At 42.4% G+C, this 19,050-nt stretch overlaps 1 protein-coding gene across 19 annotated transcripts in view; it reads left to right on the top strand.

Moving 5' to 3' along the window:
* Magi1 (membrane associated guanylate kinase, WW and PDZ domain containing 1) overlaps positions 1-19,050 on the top strand; it is a 576,610-nt gene that overhangs the window by 349,811 nt on the left and 207,749 nt on the right. The window contains exon 1 of one of the 19 annotated variants that reach the window (XM_051203418.1): positions 17,664-17,896. The exons of the other annotated variants lie outside the window; for them this stretch is intronic. The gene's annotated coding sequence lies outside the window, so the exon portion shown is untranslated. Of the gene's footprint in view, positions 1-17,663; positions 17,897-19,050 lie in introns of those variants that run through there. 19 annotated transcript variants of the gene reach the window in all.

The raw sequence follows: 19,050 nt of genomic DNA, 5'->3' as shown, positions 1-19,050 counted from the left end.
GGCTAACTTCCTAGCTGTGAATGCTCACATCAGAGAACATCTCTGGGATGACTGGACTTGATCTTGACACTACCATGGCTTTGACCCGAAAGTAGAAGCCCAAGTTCTTCTTAATTCAGCTCAGTAAATAATTAGATGTGGTGGTGCATGACTTTAATCCCAGTGCTTGGAGGCAAAGCAGAATTCTTTGTTTCTTCCTTTGTTTTTATTATTGTTTGTTTGTTTTTTCAAAATAAGTTGTCAGTTTGTAGTGCTGGCTGTCCTAGAATGCACTATGTAGACAAGGCTGGCCTCAAACTCTCCGAGATCTGCTTGCCTCTACCTCCCAAATGATGGGATTACAAGTGTGTATCACTAAGCCCTTTGGAATTCTTGTAAATTTGAGATCTTCCTGGTCTAGGTAGTGAGTTTCAGGACAACCAGAGCTGTATATGAGACCCTGTATCGAAAGAAAAAGAGTCAGGGTTGTGTTTGTTATGACTTGAGTCACAAGTACCCCTCTCCTTACTCATACCGTGAACACCTGCTCCGCAGTCTGATGCCGGTTTTTGGAAGTCATGGAACCTTTTAGGTGTGGAACCAGCTGTTGAATGTAGTTTACTAAAGACAGCATTTGAAGGGTGTACCTATGCATGGTCTTACCTCCCTCTTTCCTGCCTTGTCTCGTGTCATGTGAATGGTTTCAGCTGTATGCTTCCACCTCTCTGAGCTTGGGGTACTAACCCTAAGGCATGGTCTCCTTGGCTACCTGACAACTGATAAACTGTAGGGAAAGCTGTCTTGTTCTCACTTGAGCTTGGCATGGTCGGAGACCAAGTGGCAGAGAGGTGGCATAGTTGGTGCTCTTGACACCTGCTCAGAATAGCTGGACAAAGTCAGCAGGATCAGTAGCAGAGTATGTTTTGCTCTGTATCTGTGTTTGGCTTTTCATTGTACCCCTTAATAAACAAATACTTCAATTAAAAATGGGGTCCAGATCTACACAGAATCTCGACAGAAGAATCTCAAATGGCCAAAAAGACACTTAATGAATTGCTCAGCTTCCTTAGTCATCAGGGAAATGCAAATGAAAATGACTCTGAGATACCATCTTACACGAGTCAGAATGGCAAAAATCAAAAACACATATAATAGCTTATGCTGGAGAGGAAGCAGAGTAATGGGAATGCCCCTCCATTGCCAGTGGGAATGCAAACTTGTACTTTGGAAATCAGTATGGCGATTCTACTCTTGGCATATACCCAAAGGATGCACTTTCATACCACCAGGATATTAGCTCAACTGTGTTTATAGCTGAATTACTTGTAATAGGTAGAATCTGTAAACTATCTAGATGCCCTCAACCGAAGAATAGATAAAAGAAAATATGGTACATTTACACAATGGAGTAGTATTACTCAGTGGGAAAAACAAAACAAACAAACAAAAAACAATGATATCATGAAATTTGCAGGCAAATGGATGGAAACTAGAAAAAAAAAAAAAAAAAAAAACATCCTGAGTGAGGAAACCCAGATCCAGAAAGACCATATATACTCATTCATAAGTGGATATTAGATGTAAAGCAAAGGATAACCAATCTGTTGTTCACAGCTTCTAAGATGCTAGGTAACAAGAAGAACCCTAAGAGAGATGTACATGGATCCCCCTGGGAAGGGGAAATAGACAAGATCTCCTGATGCGGAAGGGGAGGTCAGAAGGGCAGTGGGGGAGGAGAACATGAGGGAATGGGATGGTCAAGATGGGGGAAGGACAGAGAGGGAAAGGAAAGAGATAGCTTGATTGAGGAAGCCATTATGGAGTTAAAGAGAAACCTGGCACTAAGGAAAGTCCCACAAGTCCATAAGGATGACCTCAGCTGAGACTCTAAGCATCAGCAGAGAGAGTGCATGAACTGACCTTCCCCTGTAATCAGATTGAAGACTACCTTATTATCATCATAGAACCTTCATCCAGAAACTGATGGAAGAAGATGCAGAGATCCACAACTAGCCCTGGGCCAAGCTCCCAGAATCCAGTCGAAGAGAGGGAGGAATGATATGATCAAAGAGGTCAAGACCGTTTTGGGGAACCCACAGAAGCAGCTGACCTGTGACTCTAGACTGATAGCAGTGGAGCCTGCTTAGGAAGAAACTAGGCCCTCTGAATATGGCTGACATTTGTGTTGCTTGGGCAGTCTGTGGGGCCTCTGGCAGTGGCTTTTTGGAGTTCATTTACCTTGCTCAGCCTAGATATAGGGGACAGGGCCTTGATCCTGCCTCAAAGCCAGACTTTGTTGACTGCTCATAGGAAGCCTTACCTTCTCTGAGGAATGGATGGAGGTGGGGTGGGAGGAAGATGGGGAGATGGGACGAGCAGGAGGGGAGGGAGTAGAAACTGGGATTGGTCTGTAAAATGAGAAGTGATGTTTTCAAATAAAAAATTGATGAAAAATAAACTGATTATTATCTGGTGCCCAGTGTGGGGCCCAAACCCACAACTGAGATTGAGAGAGCCCCCTACATGAGCAAAGGTGTTCTCTGACAGCCCTCAGGCCTTTCCCAGGGCTTTGCCGTCTCATCACCCTGCTCTTTAGTCTCAAGCCATCTCATGTGTTTTTGACTTAGGTGGAGTTGTGGTTTTCTGCCCTTTCCTGCATGTTAGATGTGGGCCATTCTGTTCTTAGGGGCTTTGTTTTGAAAAGTGAGGCATTTTGTTTAGGAGGAACGAAATCATTTTCAAGGTTACTGGCTGATTCCTATGGTGGATTTATTCCTCTGGTTTCTGTATGTGAGTGTGTTTGATGTTTTCTCCTCACCCATCTCCTAGAATGGAGCATTAAGTCCTACAGCATAAAGGAGCCGCAGCTCATGTATTCTTCATTTCATCTGCTGATTTTAAAGATATACATGTCTTGTTTTCATCTCTAATTGGTTTTACATAGCTTCAGCTTCACTTCATTAGGGTTTGTTGTAGAAACGCCACATCTGTTTCAGCAGAATCTTGAAAGAAAACGTTGCATGAGTGATAGGTGAAATGTTCTTCAGTTATGTGGTATGACTTAAAATGAGGCACTCTGTGAAACCACTATGGAGGGAATTTGGGGTTGGCTATTAGAGTGCCTGCCATGCTGGTATGAGAACCTGAGTTCCCATCTCGTTCCCATCTCCAGCACTCTCATAAAAAGTTAAATGTGGGGCACTTACCTGAAGCTCTAGTGCTGAGGATTTGGAGCCAAGAAGATCCCTAAAATTCACTTAGCAGATAGTCTTGCTGAGTTGGTAAGCAGAGGAGTCAGTCAGAGATGAGGCTCCAAAAGTAAGGTAGAGAGCAAAGAGCAAAAGAGGAAATGACTTGATTTGGGTCCTGACCTCTATATACATGGGTGCATGTACATGTGTCTGGGTACGTATACGTACACACACACACACACACACACACACACACACACACACACACACACACAAATGAAATTCTGCAGATTTCTGACAGTGGAACTCACAGTAACACTGGACCATCCTTTGTTTTGAGGCCTGTGGCCTTGAGGCTTCGTTTAAGATTTGTTTTGTTTTTTGTTTCTTTCTTTGTTTATTACTTAGTTCTATTCCTCTTAAAGGGTAGACACCTAAATTATGCCTTGTACATTTTGTCACAATTGCACACCTGCACAAATTCACACCGTTCAAGGATTCTGCAGGGCCAATATGCGCCTTCCCTGTACACAGTAGAGTACATCATTTACAAACCAAAAAGTGGGTGGCAAGGTAGTGAGGAGACAGGTCAGCCAGTAAAGTGGTGCACTAGATTCAGTCCTCACCTAAAAGAAGCTACACATAGCAAGTGATTATAACTCAATGCTGGGGAGGTGGAGATAGAAAGGCCTCTGACAATGGCTGGCCATCCACCCTGGCCTCACCTTACTTGGACAGCTCCAGGCGAGTAAGAGGCTCTGGCTTAGAAAATAAGGTATCCAGTGCCTAAGCCTTTGTTCTGTACTTCCACACAAACGTGCTTGTGTGCCTGCTTGTTTGCATATGGACATACACAGAGCCATATGATTGGTTCCAGATAAAAGCCTTCTAGCAGCCCCCTTATATCTCCACCTATTACTTCCTTTCCTTCTCAGAAATAACCATGATTCTGATGATACGTGTGTGTATACAAACATTTATTTATCTGTGTGTGTATACTTGAGTGTGTGTGTGTGTGTGTGTGTGTGTGAGAGAGAGAGAGAGAGAGAGAGAGAGAGAGAGAGGCCCTGTACATGTTGATTCTTCCACTTCTTGTGTTCAGGGCTCTAACTTATGTCATCAGGCTTTGAGGCAGGTGTTTTCATTCATCTGAAATGTCCAACCAGCCCTAGTTCTGTCCTCTTTTTCTAATGTTGTTCTTTTGAAATGTATCCACATCTTTCAACATAACAGTAGTTTCATTTTCCCCCCACCTGATACCTTCTAATTGTTTTGATAGACTACCATCCTCCTCTGTAGGTTTCAATAGTTTCCAGCTTTAAGTCCAAGCTGTATGTGTTCTTACACAATTACACGTTTATGTACAATACCTGGAGCATCATTACTGGTTGTAAATTCAGTTGTGGTAGATCTTGCCAAAACATTTCCAAGGTGCATATAGCTTTTACTCTGCCTAGCCTACCATGAGTTCAGACCATACCTCATTGTCAAAATCATTAGGTATTGTTAGTTTTGTGTACAAATATTTTTGTCATCTTGGTGGGTATGCAGTAGCATCTCTTTGTGACTTTTTTTTTTTTGCATTTTTGCTGATACAAAATGATATTGATCATCATTTCAAATATTTTTTGTCCAGTTGTATATCTTCCTTTCCTATTTTATTTTGTTTGCATTTATCTCTTAATTTAGATTATCTTTTCCTAAAAGTTGTAGCAGGATTTGAGATTTAAATGTTATTTTGATGCTTGGATAGATTGTCCAAACTTTTTATATTTCACACAAGTGGCACTAGTAAGGGCAAGTGTGGTGGTGGGTGCTTACAATCCCAATACTCAGGATGCTGAGTTTAAAGGAGTTTGAATCAGAGGCATCCTATGCTACAATGAGACTGTTAATCCCACTGGGTAAGAATAAGACCTCTACTACAATCTTTGAGCCAAATTTGAAGCAAGCTTTATTAAATACTAGCATGACGATGGACACTGGCCAGGTCCATTCTTGGTACTCCCAAAGTATTGCCCCAAATTACATTACTTATGGGCTTTTAAAGGCAAACCCAGCAAGGCTATGTACTTATTAAAAAATAAGGTATCCAGTGCCTAAGCCTTTGTTCTGTACTTCAACACAAACGTGCTTGTGTGCCTGCTTGGTTCCGTGGGACCAAGCATACCTTCTGATGTACTTCCTGACCATGCAACACTCCCCACACCCCACCCCAGTCCCTACAGGTGATGGAGCACATCTTGTATAGTTTGGGTTGTTGGGGCAACCAAGATTGTTTACAGAAGTGAAAACATGTGGTTTGTTATCTTACATGAACAACAGCCCCTAGCATTTCAGGAATCTGACCTTGGGCAAGTAGGGCTTATAGGTTAGAAGCAATTTTGTTTTATAGATACCTTAAGCACAGTTATTAAACTTAAATTTAACTTTAGCCATCATAAGACCTGCCATATCCGTGGGGGGGGGGAGAGAGAGAGAGAGAGAGAGAGAGAGAGAGAGAGAGAGAGAGAGAAAGAGAGGCCAAAAAAAGTTCATTGGGGTCTGGAGAGATGACTCGGGTGGTTAAGAGCTTGCTTGCAAGGCAAGCGTAAGGATGTGAGTTTGATCTCCAGAACCCATGTAAAGATATCTGGATGTATGCTATTGATTAGTAATCTAGATGATGGGGAGGCAGAGACAGGCAGGTCCCTAGGGTTAGCATAGTCTATTTAGTGAGTTTGAAATTCATTGAGTGACTTTGTCTCAGTAAAAACAAGATAGATGACACCTGAGGAATGACACAGCTTGAGGTTATCTGCTGCCCTCTACCCTCTACATGCATGCATGTACATTCACACATACAGAAGTGCATATGCATGAACATGAATGCACATATACACATGCACACATACTTAAAGAAAATGCCACAGAATGGGTCCAGGTATGTCTGCTTTATAGGTAGGCTGCAATAAGAATGAAACAGGAAGTGTGAGAAATCACCAAGCACAAAGCAGTAAGTGCCTCTGTACCAGGCATGAAGAAGGCACAGGCGAGTAACATCTAAATTAAGAAAAAGAACATCTATTATTGTATCAGAGGTCAGATTCATTACAACGTTATTATGTTGTGGTTCTCTCCCTCCCCCATTCTCTTTATGTGCCTTTACCTGCTTCCTATCCTTTTGTACTACAAAAAGAGAATGGTGATGTGCATAATACATCGGCTAAAGTGGCCGATTTGTTACAAAGGGACACTAGAGGTCCGATCAGTTCTCCTGAGAAACTTGTCTCTGCAAGGGAGACAAATGCTGAGTAGAAGTGGGTTTCTAAAAAGAGGGCAATAGGATAAAATATAATGCTCAATTAGAATTACCTCCCTGCCCCGGTAAGGGACATGCAGGAAAAAGGCCTGGGTTTTATCCTCCTCCTTTGTTACTTAGCTTGTCAGAGACTCACTTTGTTCATCTGTAAAGTAGAGAGAGCAATGCCTTCCTTACTGCCTTTGCACAGTGCCTGACCTCCAGCCACCTAGCACTGTATATGGAGCAGCTGTGATGAGGTGGATGATGTTCATGGGGAGAGTGCTGGTGCCGATGAAGATGATGAAGGCGCCTCTTTGACTGAGAGGGTCCTGTCTGCCTCAGCCACCAAAAGGCTCAGTGAAAGCTGTTTCTGGGCAGAGGTAATATCATTTCCAGGGAGTGGTGCTTGTTGCAGCAGGAAGGGCAGTTTAGGAAAGGGGAAAGGCTCCTTCCATCTGGAAGGAGCCTGTGTAGGTGTCAGTGACTGTTGGGGCATTGTTCCTGGATGTCCCTTTGCATTTCAGGCTCAGGAGTTTGGCCAACCTGGGCATCCCAAATGACTTACAGTGAGTTTTGTTGTTATGTTTGATTTGTGTATTTCAAATTATGTGTAAACCAGGCTGTAGTAGTACAGTTTAATCTTTAATTAATCTCAGCACTCTGGAGGCAGAAGCAGGCAGATCTCTGAGTTCCAGACCAGCCTGGACTAACGAGAATTCCTGGATATCCAAGGTTATACAGAGAAACACTGTCTCTGGGCAGGGTGGGTGGGAGGAGTATGTGTAAGGACAAAATCATAGTGATTTAAGAAAGTACTGGAACTGGCTTTAGGCAGCTTCTCTTTGGGACTTTGGGACACTAAAACATTTTGGAATACTTTGGGACATCACTGGGGTTGTTAGTAATAAGACTTCAAGTGTAACCCACAGCCCCTCCACCCTCTGGCTTTGTAGAGTTGGATAGGTTGCTTCCCTGAGGTTTCCCAATTCTTCTGCAAACAGGATTGTGCTATGGTCCCCATAGACTTAGAGAGAGGATTGAGACATAACATTTGAAAATATGACAGGCATACAATTAATGGCCATGTTACTGAGATAAAGCCGGGTACTTGATGAGTAGAGACAAATTCAGTGATACTTATTTATGAGGGAAGGGTACCAGGGAAGGTGTGTTTTAAGCATACCTACCAGACCATGTAGACTTACTCAGCCTCCTCATCTGTGTGTTGTGGCTACAAGCAGGCTTTGGTTCTATAATTCTGTCACCAAATGTTCTGGTGTTGTTTAGAGCAATTGCAGTTGAGATAAATCTGCTGTGTAACTAGCCTGCCATTGAGCAATCTATAATTTACTGACATAAAACACACTCACCTGCACATTATAATGCTAAGTGTGATATTGTAGCCTTACTATTTTCTCTCCCTCTCGTTAACGATAAAGCCCTTCAGAGTGCTTTAAAGGTGGGTCAGCCAGTACAAAAGGGCCTGGCTGGCCTCTGGGCTTTTACTTTTGTTGCCATTTCTTGAGCTCTCTGAAATGAATGGCTGGCTGTATAAAGGAGGGTGAGCTTTTCTGCAGTAAAGCCCCCAGGAAGCACACCTATGTTGTGCATCATTTCCAGAGTTCAAACATCATGTCCCTTGCCCTTGTGTGTTCTGAGGCCAGAGAGGGCCACAGCAGAGCAGACCAAAAGGTGATGATAGCACAGGATTAATGAAGGCTGCACAGTGTTGAGGCTGGAGGTGTATAACCTTGTCAAACAGTCAGTCTGTAGTGAGGTCCTGCAAATAGATTCCACAGTGACTGCGGTCCTGTTCAACACAAATTCAGAGTTTCTAGAACTTTCATCTTTGATGGCATCATTGTAGAATAGTTTCTTCCTCTTAGTCCTCTTTCGTAGATTTCATTATATGAGCCATTGTCAAGGAGCAACTGGAAGCCCACTGGTTGACAACCTGTTCATACCATTAAAGAAGCTGGTCAAGACAGGGCAGTGGTGGCACACACTTTTAATATCAGCACTCCGGAAACAGAGACAGGTGGATTTCTGTGAGTTGGAGGCCAGCCTGGTCTACATGGTGAGTTCCAGGACAGCCAAGAATGTTATACAGAAAAACTCTGTCTCAAAAAACAAAAACAAATCAAATAAAACAAAACAACAAAAATCTGGGCGCTTTCCACCTTGGAGGTTACAGTCAAATAGGGACAGTTGTAAGGAAATGCTCTGCATCTACTGTTTCCTTTCCTTGTTAAAACTGACAGTCTTTCGAATTAATTTTATTTCCCATTTGCTGTATGGTTCCCCAACAGACTTAGGAAAGCCCTGGAGTTGTCAGTGGGATTGTTTTCTGTAAGAGTGGAGGGGTCACTTCCTCATATATGTGTGGCAAAATCCAGATGGAAAACAGTATTTCAAATTGTTACACCTTTTCCCCTTTTCATTTCTAGAAGTCAAAAGGTTCTTATAAGGGAGATGCATCTCTGTGATCCATACTAACTGTTCAGTGATTTATCATCTATCTCTTGACATTATGTGCAAGTCATTATAAGCCATATGCAGGAAGAAATGTCAGTAATGATTGTCTATCACGTCTTGGTTATAAGTTGATAAAATACCCTGTTATTAAGGACCTTTAACTTTTAAAAGCATCCAATAAGCTGGAAGTTCTTTTGTTTAGCTTCTCTTTCCCAGCAATATTTGTTACTTCCTAATTGAGCCTTATAAATTAATCTTAGAAAACAATCAGTGTTCTTTTCCTGGAAAAACTTTGCTGCAGAATTCAAACAGTTGTGCTTAAAAGTTGTATCCTTTGAAAAGGGGTTTCATTTTGATCAATACCTCCTTTGTTCTGTAAAACCAGTATTTCTTGATTTGGATATGTTTTTTTGCACTTGGGTGTGTTGATGCATGTATGTAATGTGATAGTTTTCTTTTTTCTTTGAAAACCTATTGAGGATGTAGCTTGTAATTATTAACATGTTAAAACTGTTCTTTATTTGTTTGTTTTCCTAGTATCTCATGGATCCCAGGCTGGCCTTGAATTTGCTTTGTACTAAGCCTGACTTTGAGTTTCTGATTCTCTTGGCACCCCCACCCCAAGCATTTTGAGTTCTGAGTGCTGGGATAGCATGCATGAACCACCATACCGGATTAATGGATTGCTATGGTCTGAACCTGGGCTTTGTGCATAGTAGGTAAACACTCCATCACCTGAGCTACACCCTCAGCCCCAAAATAAGAAGAGTTTCGTATTGGAGGGAAAACTGTCTTGTACTGTGCTCTAAAAATGTCTCCCTGAATTCAAATGTTGAAAATAAATGGCCAGTGTGATATGTAAAACTTTCAGACGATAGATAAAGTCATGAGTATGACAGGAATTAGAGCTGTTTTGAGAGGGTTTAGGAGAATATGTTTTGGTTCTGTCTTGGCTCTGCCCAATGCTAACCCAGTGTTAATCCTTCTAACCCTTTGGACACAAGCTGCCATCTTAGGACAGGTCTCTTGTGAGACTCCCAAGTCCATTGGTGTCTTATCTTGACTTTGTACTCTCCAGTTAGCAGAACTGTGTGACACAAAACTTCACCAATTTCTGCTTCTTATAAACATCACCACAAATGGACTAAGACTCAGACTATTTATTTTTGTTACCTGTGCTTTGAATTTGTATGATTAGACTGGTAAATCAGTATGTGGATGACTTTAACTCAAAGTCATCCTTCAGGTGTCAGTTATCAGGTCCCTTTTCTACCTCTATGGCTCTAACAACTAGCAAGAAATTCAATCCACATTTTTAATGAATACCTTAGGGTTTTCCATCCCATATGATTATCAAGTTATTCTTATTGTACCAGTAACATATTTTTTTTTTATTTAAAGTAAAAGCACCAAAATTTCATATGACCTTCATAATACCATAGTGTTTACTTTTTGTCAGAAAGCCATGGACTGTTATTTAAACCCTCTAAACATTTGTCTAGCATGTGTGAGATGTCTGGGTTTCCAGCACCCAACCCCTAAAACACACAACATATACACAAATATTTGGGGGCTAGACACAGTCTAGCTGTACAGCTCAGTACTTGCTCAGCATGTGGTGCACAAGGCCCTGAGTTAGTTCATAGCACTGGAAAACTTAAATGAGACAGAAATATCCCTCGGAGATCCTTTGCTAGTTATTCATGAATGTGTTCTGAAATGTCCTTTCTCACTGTGACAAAGTAGCTGAAAAAAAGTCAACCTAAAGGAAAGTGTAGGTGGGAGTTTCTGTGCTGCCAGCTGCTCCCAAATAAACACAACGAGGCTTATATTAATTATACGTGCTTGGCCAATAGCTCAGGCTTGTTACTAGCTAACCTTTACATTAACCCATATTTCTTATCTGTGCTCTGCCATGGTGCCTTTTCTCAGTACTGTATTCTCGTCTTGCTTCTCCCTAGATCTGCTGGCAGCTCCTCTGACCCCACCCTTCATCCCAGCACCTTCAGTTTGGTGGTCTCACCTATACTGGCTACTGGCCCGTCAGTTCTTTATTAACCAATGAGAGTAATACATATCCGCAGTGTAAAGAAAAATTATTCCACAGCACGAAAGGGTTGTTTTGGCTTGGTTTCACACCATGGTTGTTAGGCCCCAGTGCTTTGGGGCCTGTAGCACGTACAGCAGGACATCACAGCAGAAGCATGTGGTTGAAGATATCTCACATCATGGCGGTGAAAGGGAGATACAAGGATCCCAATGCTTTCAGCAGAATGCCCCTAACAACCTGTCTTCCTTCACCACTCCTCACTTCCTTCCGGCTGCCTTACCTCCCAATGGTGCCAAACCACAACATGTATGAGCACAAGGGTTTGTACAATGAGCACCACACTCTTAAAGGCAGTGTAAGAGCTTTCTGTAAAATATCCTGGCATGTGTGTTATTTGATTGTTTGTTTTAGCAATTGGATACAGGGAGGAGAAAATAGTTGTTTCCTACTGTTTGTTTGTTTGTTTGAGACAGGGTTTCTCTGTGTAGCCATGGTTGTCCTGGAACTTGCTCTGTAGTCCAGGCTGGCCTTGAACTCACAGAGATCCACTTTTTTCTACTTCGAGTACTGGGATCAAATGTGTGTGCCATCACCACCCAGCAGGTTCTTTCATCTTAACAGCATTGTATTCAGTTAGTCCTCTCCTTTGGCTTTATGTTGTATGTTAAGACAGTTTTATTAGTATATTATTCCAGAAAATCACTCATCTGTCTAGGTTTTCAAATTAGTAGAATTATATATGACATTCTCCTACACATTTTTTTCTATTAATAAGGCTTTACCTTTTGTTTTTGAAACTAATGGAATTATTTCTCCTTTCTTTACTCATGATTTTGTTTTCCAAACATTTTTTTCCTTGCCAGGTGATAGTGGGACACAACTTTAATCCTAGCACTTTGGGAGGCAGAGGCAGGGAGATCTTAGTGTGTTTGAGGCCAGCATGATTTTCAGAGTGAGTTCCAGGACAGCCAGGACTGTTACACAGAGAAACCTGTTTTGAAAAACGATAAAAAGAAAAAAAAGATTTTTTTTCTTAATGTCTATAGCCTATTGTCTATATTTCTACTCTAATGTCATTATTCTTAGACCATACCTTTTAAAATAGCCTCATTGAAATGTATCACCCATTTTTTAAAGACTTGTTTTTTTTTTTTTTTTTTTTTTTTTTAGTTTATAGCTGGCTGCCTGTATCCATGGATTCAAGCAACTTCAGATTCTGTGTTAAGCTCACAGTGAATGTGTCTATCTGAGTATCAATGACTTTTATTTTCTTGTCACTATTCTCAAAGCAACACAATTTAGCAACTCTTGGCTATTATAAGTAACCCAGAAGTGACTTACAGTATTTGAAAGGCTTAAGTTACTAACACATACATATTCTTTTGAGTTTTTACTTCTTTTTGATGATTATGACTAATACTACCACAAATACTTTGTATATATTTTTATATTGGCATGCATTTTCATTTCTCTTGGACACATTCTATGAAATGGAATTGTTCTGTTATGTCATAAATAACTTTTTGAACCTCTGCCAGACTATCTTCCAAGATGGCAACTCCATTTTATATTCTTATTTGAGAGTTTCATCTTTGCTAGTTGTCATTTTGATTAAAATAGCTTCATGACTAAGAAGTGATATGTCATGGTGGTCGTGACTTATATTCCTGATGGATTACCCAGTTACACTGAGTACATTCTCATGTGTTTATTGGTTACTTGTATATCATCATTAGAGAACTGTCTGTTTAAATCCTTCATTTGTCTTTCAAATAGACTATTGACTTTTATATTATCTAATAGTAGAGGCCTTTCATATATTTTGGATATAAGCTTCTCATCAGATAGGATTAAAAAATATTCTCTCCTACTCTATTGATTCTCTTTCCCTTATCTTGGTAGTATTATTCTCAGGGAATGAAGGAACCTCTTCAATTTGTACTGTGCTTAATTTGTATTTTGTACACTTTTGGTATTATTGCCTAACCAAGGACTACAGATTAATAACTTCTGAGAGTTGTATCAATTTCTGTCTGTCATCTCTTGTGAGTAAATTTTTGTACATGGTTTGAGGAGGGAGCAGCTTTATTCTTTTGCATATGAATATCTAATACTCCCAGCACCGTTAGATAATTTTTAGACCATTTTAAAGTTTACCTTTCCTGTTTGTAGCTTCATGAGTAGAAAGCATAATTCAGTTGTTCTCTCTCATTCTTCAATAAGTATATATAAAGGTGTAGTTTTCTTCTGTGTGGGTGCCTAGACCTATCCTGCAGATTTAGTTTGTTGTTAGTGCCCCCCCCCCCCTGGCTCCTTTCTATGTTAATGTCTATTCTTACTGCCTTCTAGTTAGCGATTGTGGCCTGGGTTGTCATTCAACATAATTTTATCAAAGGACAATTGTATTATAGTTACTACAGAGGCCCTCTTCCAACCTCATAGATTGGTTATACCTATTATTATATCCCACAGGGCCATGCTCTTGGTATGTACTAAATAAATTTGATGGATAGACATATGGAAACTGGGTGTGGTGATGCTGAGCTGTGATCCCAGGACACAGGAGGCTGAGGCAAGTGGATAGAGACTGAGTTAAGGATCACCATGGACTAAATAATGAGATCCTGCTTTATAATAACAAACCAAAACAGAAGAATATGGTCACTAATTATACGCTGACATGGTGATGCATGTCCATAACCCAAGCAAGAGAAGACAGAGACTGTGGGTTTGCTGGAAGTTTGAGTATAGCTTGTTCTGTATCAGCTATCTAGAGCTACATAGCAAGACCCAGTATCTCAAACTATCCCCTCCCCCCGACATGTTCATAGAAAGCAGTCAGCAGATCCACACCTGGAAGATAAGGTACTAAGGTGGTTAGTTTGATAGGAGTAACATTAAGCGTGTCTCTGTGCCAGACGCACACATGGCCTGCATCTGCCCACCTTGTCATTATGCCCACCTCATGGGCATGGACTCTTCATTTTTACTTTTACAGGAGAGAGATGTTGCCAGGTGGGGTTATTTGCCCTTGAGTCACATAGGAAAGAGGCAGAGTGGCTATTGCACTTGTTTGTCCCCACTGTCCCTAACCTACACCCCTGCCTCCAAAGTGGTCACCATTGGCTAACATTTGTTCAGAGAGTAACCTTCGGCCTTTTCACACTGCATGTTAAAATGCTGATAGAAAGACATGTCTACACCTCATTGTCTAACCGCTCCCTGGGTCCCAAAATCAGGTAGCAGTGAATGAAGAACACACTGGTTCTTACCTTGTGTATGTCACCAGTGTGATTTCAAAGGACACACTATGAAATATCTTTCCTTATTTCTGCTGTAGACCACTTGATCTATGTGAGCCGAGATTTGTGAAATTGAGGGTGTACTCTCTGATAAAACTGAGCAGCTTCCCATGGTCTCTTTGCGCCAACCCCTCTCCCCCCGCTTGTGTTTCTCTTATACGTAAAGAAGCTTGAAAATAATTTCGATTTTCTTCCCACCCCTTCTCTCTCTCTTGGATCGAAAACAAGAAGTTGGGTGGATAGGGAGATGGAGAAGAGGATCTGGAAGGAGTTGGGGGAGGGGATAGAATATGATTAAAATATATTGTATGAGACTTTTAAAAACTTAAATTTAAAAATTATTTGTTACCATAAGGGATATTTCCCACCTAAATGGGGCTGTTTTTCTCGCTCTACTGAAGTCTGAAAAGATCTATCCTTGAGTGCTGACTGCATAAAAAAAGTCCCTTCCTTATTTCATGAAGAGGGTGGTTTCAGAGTTTTGTTACCTTTAGTGCAGTCTCTATGCAGCTTCATTGCACTAGAACAGTTTAATTTGTACTGTACTATCATTTTCTTGTGGAAAACTGATAAAATATAAATTCCAGTTTTCAGTATGAAATTGTGGCTAAACACTTTAAAAATTTCATGTGACACTTTTCTGTCTGATGATGGCAGAGAATGATGTCAGTACTTACACATGATATACAAGGTTGATAAGGAAACTACTCACTGAAGCATTGTTTCCCTCTAAACAAAAATGTAAGTTGGCTTCTAAGTCCTCACCCACCAATGGAGTAGGCAGAAGAATGAGGCTTCTATTTATTTATTTATTTTGTTGATAAGGAAACTACTCGCTGAAGTATTATTTCCCTCTAAACAAAAATGTAAGTTGGCTTCTAAGTCCTCACCCACCAATGGAGTAGGCAGAAGTCTGGAATGAGGCATTTATTTATTTATTTATTTACTGTGTAAACATTGTTCTACCTAATTGTAGGCCTGCACACCAGAAGACAGTACCAGATTCATTACAGATGGTTGTGAGCCACCATGTTGTTGCTGGGAATTGAACTCAGGACCTACCTCTGGAAGAACAGGCAGTGCTCTTAATCTCTGAGCCATCTCTCCAGTCCAGAAGCTTTTTTAAGAAACAAAACAAATACAAAACCAAAAAAAATCTCACCTTTTCTGACAGTCAGAGTGGTGCCCAGGGCTTTGCATTTATCTAATTGGAATCCTATATCCATTTTACAGGACTTACCCCAAAGTAAAGGGTATGTGTTTTGTACTAGGCTTAGTGGCACTTGGGAGGCAAAGGCAAGCATGGATCTCTTGGAATTCAGAGCCGGCCAGCCTGATCTACATAGTGAATTCCAAGAATGCCTGAGCTAGGTAGTTGAGATTACGCCTCAAAAATAACAACAAAACAAAACAAAAGAAACAAAGAGATGCTTTGTAAGGAAAGTGTTGTAATAAATACTAACAGCAAGTGGCATACAGAAACTCTTTTTTCTGTATGCATAGGCTGTAGACACTTTACTTGTGTGTCTTCACAAGTCTTCACATGTTTAAAAAACTGAAACAGAAACAGTGATAAAGGTGAAACCTGATACTAACCTCTGGCCTCATATAAACACACACACACACATGTGAACATATACATTCATACACACAATGACTACTATCATGTAGGAATAATACACAAAAAGTTCCCACCACAGTCCACTAGTATGCAAAAGCATAAAGAGGAGAAATGGGCTTGGCATACACAGAGCCTGATTCCAGTGTTGAGTCTTCCAACCATGGGTGGTTACAGGAGCATTAGAAATGCTGTCTTGCCATTCCCTGGGTTGTTGAAGGAACAAAAGATTACATTTCCAGGAATAGAGTGACAGGCTCCTGCTTAGTAATTGAAGAGAAACATGCTTTGTTTTCCTCATCAGCTCTGACAGTTAGCTGATCCTGCATCCTAGGCAGAGTTCTGTTCCCCAGCTATCTGACAAGAGGGCTACCCTGTCAATTTTTCTCTCCCCCATCTTTCAAATGCTTTGCTATCTTTTGGCTTTCATCCTCTTTGTCCATTTCTTTCTCATCATTCTTCATCTCAAAGTTTTAGATTGCCTATGTCCTGTCCATGCTTTAGATACATTAGTATTTATTTGTTTGTTTGTTTATTGAGACAGGGTTTCTCTGTGTAGACCCAGCTGTCCAGGAACTTACTTTGTAGACCAGGTTGGCCTCGAACTCACAGAGAATCTGCCTGCCTCTGTCTCCTGAATTATGGGAATAAAGGTGTGTGCTACCAGGCTAGTGTTTAACTCTTGACAGCCCCTTGCATGTGATCCTGGAGCTATGACACCACACATGGCAGGTAGTTCCCTCTTTTGAAGTCAAAGGCATACTCTGTGGTGCTATCAGTGTTTTCCTCAACTGCCAATAGGAAATATTTACTCTCTGGAGTCTCTAGGCACGTTTCCCACTCACTGAGCTAGGATGAGGATGCTGAGTTAGAAATAGGCCTGAGATCAACCCTCTGACTTTGAGGGGTAAGGAGATGACTACTAAAATGCTTGTTGAACAGGTATGAGGACCTGAGATCCCAGCTCTCTTCCAATAGTCAGGTGCAGCAGTGTGCACCTTTAATCCTAGTGAGGGGGAGGCAGAAAGAAGGGCATCCCAAGGGACTTGCTGGCCAGTGGTGAACTTCAGCATCAGTGGTAGACCCTGCCTCAAAAATGAAGGCACAGAAATGATTGACTCACCCTTGCCACCACCACCCCCCGACACACACCAAGAAAAGAAAAAGCAATTGAATACAAGGTGATAAACCCCAAAAAACTTGATTCTAAATGGGATTTTACCTTTAATTTTTTCCGAGTCATCTGTTTGAAGGGGAATCCTTCAAATCATCATTCTCCACCTGTCATCTTTAACTCCAAGAAAGTTATTTCAAATATAAGAATTATTTCCGTGTAGTTCCTTTCAAAGTTAGGAGAAAGGCCAAGGGAACTTGGGAGACATTTGTCCCTGTTCTTGAGAGTCACCCACCTTTCCTTATGATACCCCCAAGCCCTCATCCCATCTGTCCACTCAGCTGCCAGTCCTTAGCAAATGGGACAACCCGATTTCCCGCCTTTCCTTGGCCAAGGGCTCCCTAGGACCAATCGGGTGGTGGGGACTTGACATGACCTGGTAGGGGAGCTAGCTGGGTCCCGCCCCCTCCCGCCCCCTTCACAGGTGCAGCCCTAATCCCCCCTGGCCTAGATATCCGGCAGCCTCTAAGAACCCTGGCTCTGTGATGTAATGCGCTTTTTTCACACTCCCGGCTTAAATACAGATGGAAATTGTTGTCATGTGTTAGAAATGTCGCCAGTGATATAAAAGGCGCAAGCTTGAGCATCTTCTCTCCCTTGTCGCACATCAGCTGCTCCTCCAGCCAGAGCCTGTGCCCTGGAAAACCCACTCGGTGGTCAGGTGGCCAAGGAGCCCCCAGATATCTTAGGAAAGGGTTCAGATCCCACTCCCCACCCCCGCCTCTCCTTACAGCCGCTGCGGAGCCGAGGACCAGCGTGGTGGGAGGCTCTTTCAGGCGCACAAAAGGAAGGATTAATCTTGGCGATTGGCTGGGCTTTTGCAGGCAAGTACAAGTCCATGATCTCCTCCTGGCAGTCCCCTTCCCACCTCTGGATTCGAACGCTCGGCCACTAGAAGAAGGCTGGGATCAGGCGGGCGACGACGGGGGCGCCTGCCACCGGAGGTTTGCGCTTGGGTTGTGGGAACATCCATGGAGGTGAAGATGCCATGTGTGGTGTGTGGACCAGGGAGGAGGGGAGACTGGGCCAGCTTGGGAGGGCCAGATGGCCGAGGCTGCGTTTTAATTCAACGGGCAGGCAGGCCCCATTTGGCTGGGCAGGGTGGGAGGAGAAGCAGGGAAGGAAAAAAAAATCAGAGGTCAGTGGGTAGGGAGAGGCTGGGCTCCAGAGCAGATGCCTGGCGAACAATAGGGCTTTTGAAAGGGATGCTGGAGGAAGTGTGGCGTGCGCTTTGTATTGCCTCCTCCGCATTGCAGGTTGGAATCGGGCAGCTAAATTTTAATGAAGTGCATTCCAAAGTGTGCTAGTCAGCCTGGGCTTGGGGAGCCAGAGCGAGGGGCGGCCCCCAGGCTTTGCTGAATGGGGACTAGGGATGGGAGGGGGAGGGGGACCGCCGAAATGAGTTCCTGATGGATGGTAAAGGAGGAGATGAAAGCTTGCTCAGTGTGGAGGGCAGAGGAAGGGGAGGGGGAAAGCCTTAGGCCCCCGTGCATATTAATAGGCTCCAGCAGGTGTTGGTAAATGCGTGTTGCAGCATTGTTCCGGCGCCCAGGCTGGAGTAGGCGGGGAGACAAGAGAGCTGCTTCTCCTGGCGGTAGTAGGCAAATGCCTTTGCACTTTGGAAGAGCTTTGCAAGCTCTCAAGAAAATAAAGAAGGAAAGGACCACCATCCCCTCTCTCCTTTCCCCCAGTTTTAAAAGGAGGAATGTCCATGCAGAAGGTTTTTTTAAGTTTGCTTCCTGGAAATTAACATGTGTTTGTGAGAGCTCTGTCTCATCTAGGTAAGGTATGCTTGACTGTGGGCATCAGTAAATAGAGGAATACGGAGTCTGGCTTGTGAGTGTTTGGGACCTGAAGGGCTGTGCTCCCTAGCTGGTTCTTAATGGGTCAATCCTAGAAGGCTGGGATCCTTATTTTCTAAAGAGGCAGGAGGGTGTACCTTCCTCTTCTCAAACCCTAATCTGTCTGACCTGAGTAC

The sequence above is a fragment of the Phodopus roborovskii genome, unplaced genomic scaffold (assembly GCF_943737965.1).
Source record: "Phodopus roborovskii unplaced genomic scaffold, PHOROB, whole genome shotgun sequence".
Taxonomy (NCBI): domain Eukaryota; kingdom Metazoa; phylum Chordata; class Mammalia; order Rodentia; family Cricetidae; genus Phodopus; species Phodopus roborovskii.
Note: the sequence above shows the minus strand (reverse complement) of the source record. Positions and strands in the feature narration are given on the sequence as shown.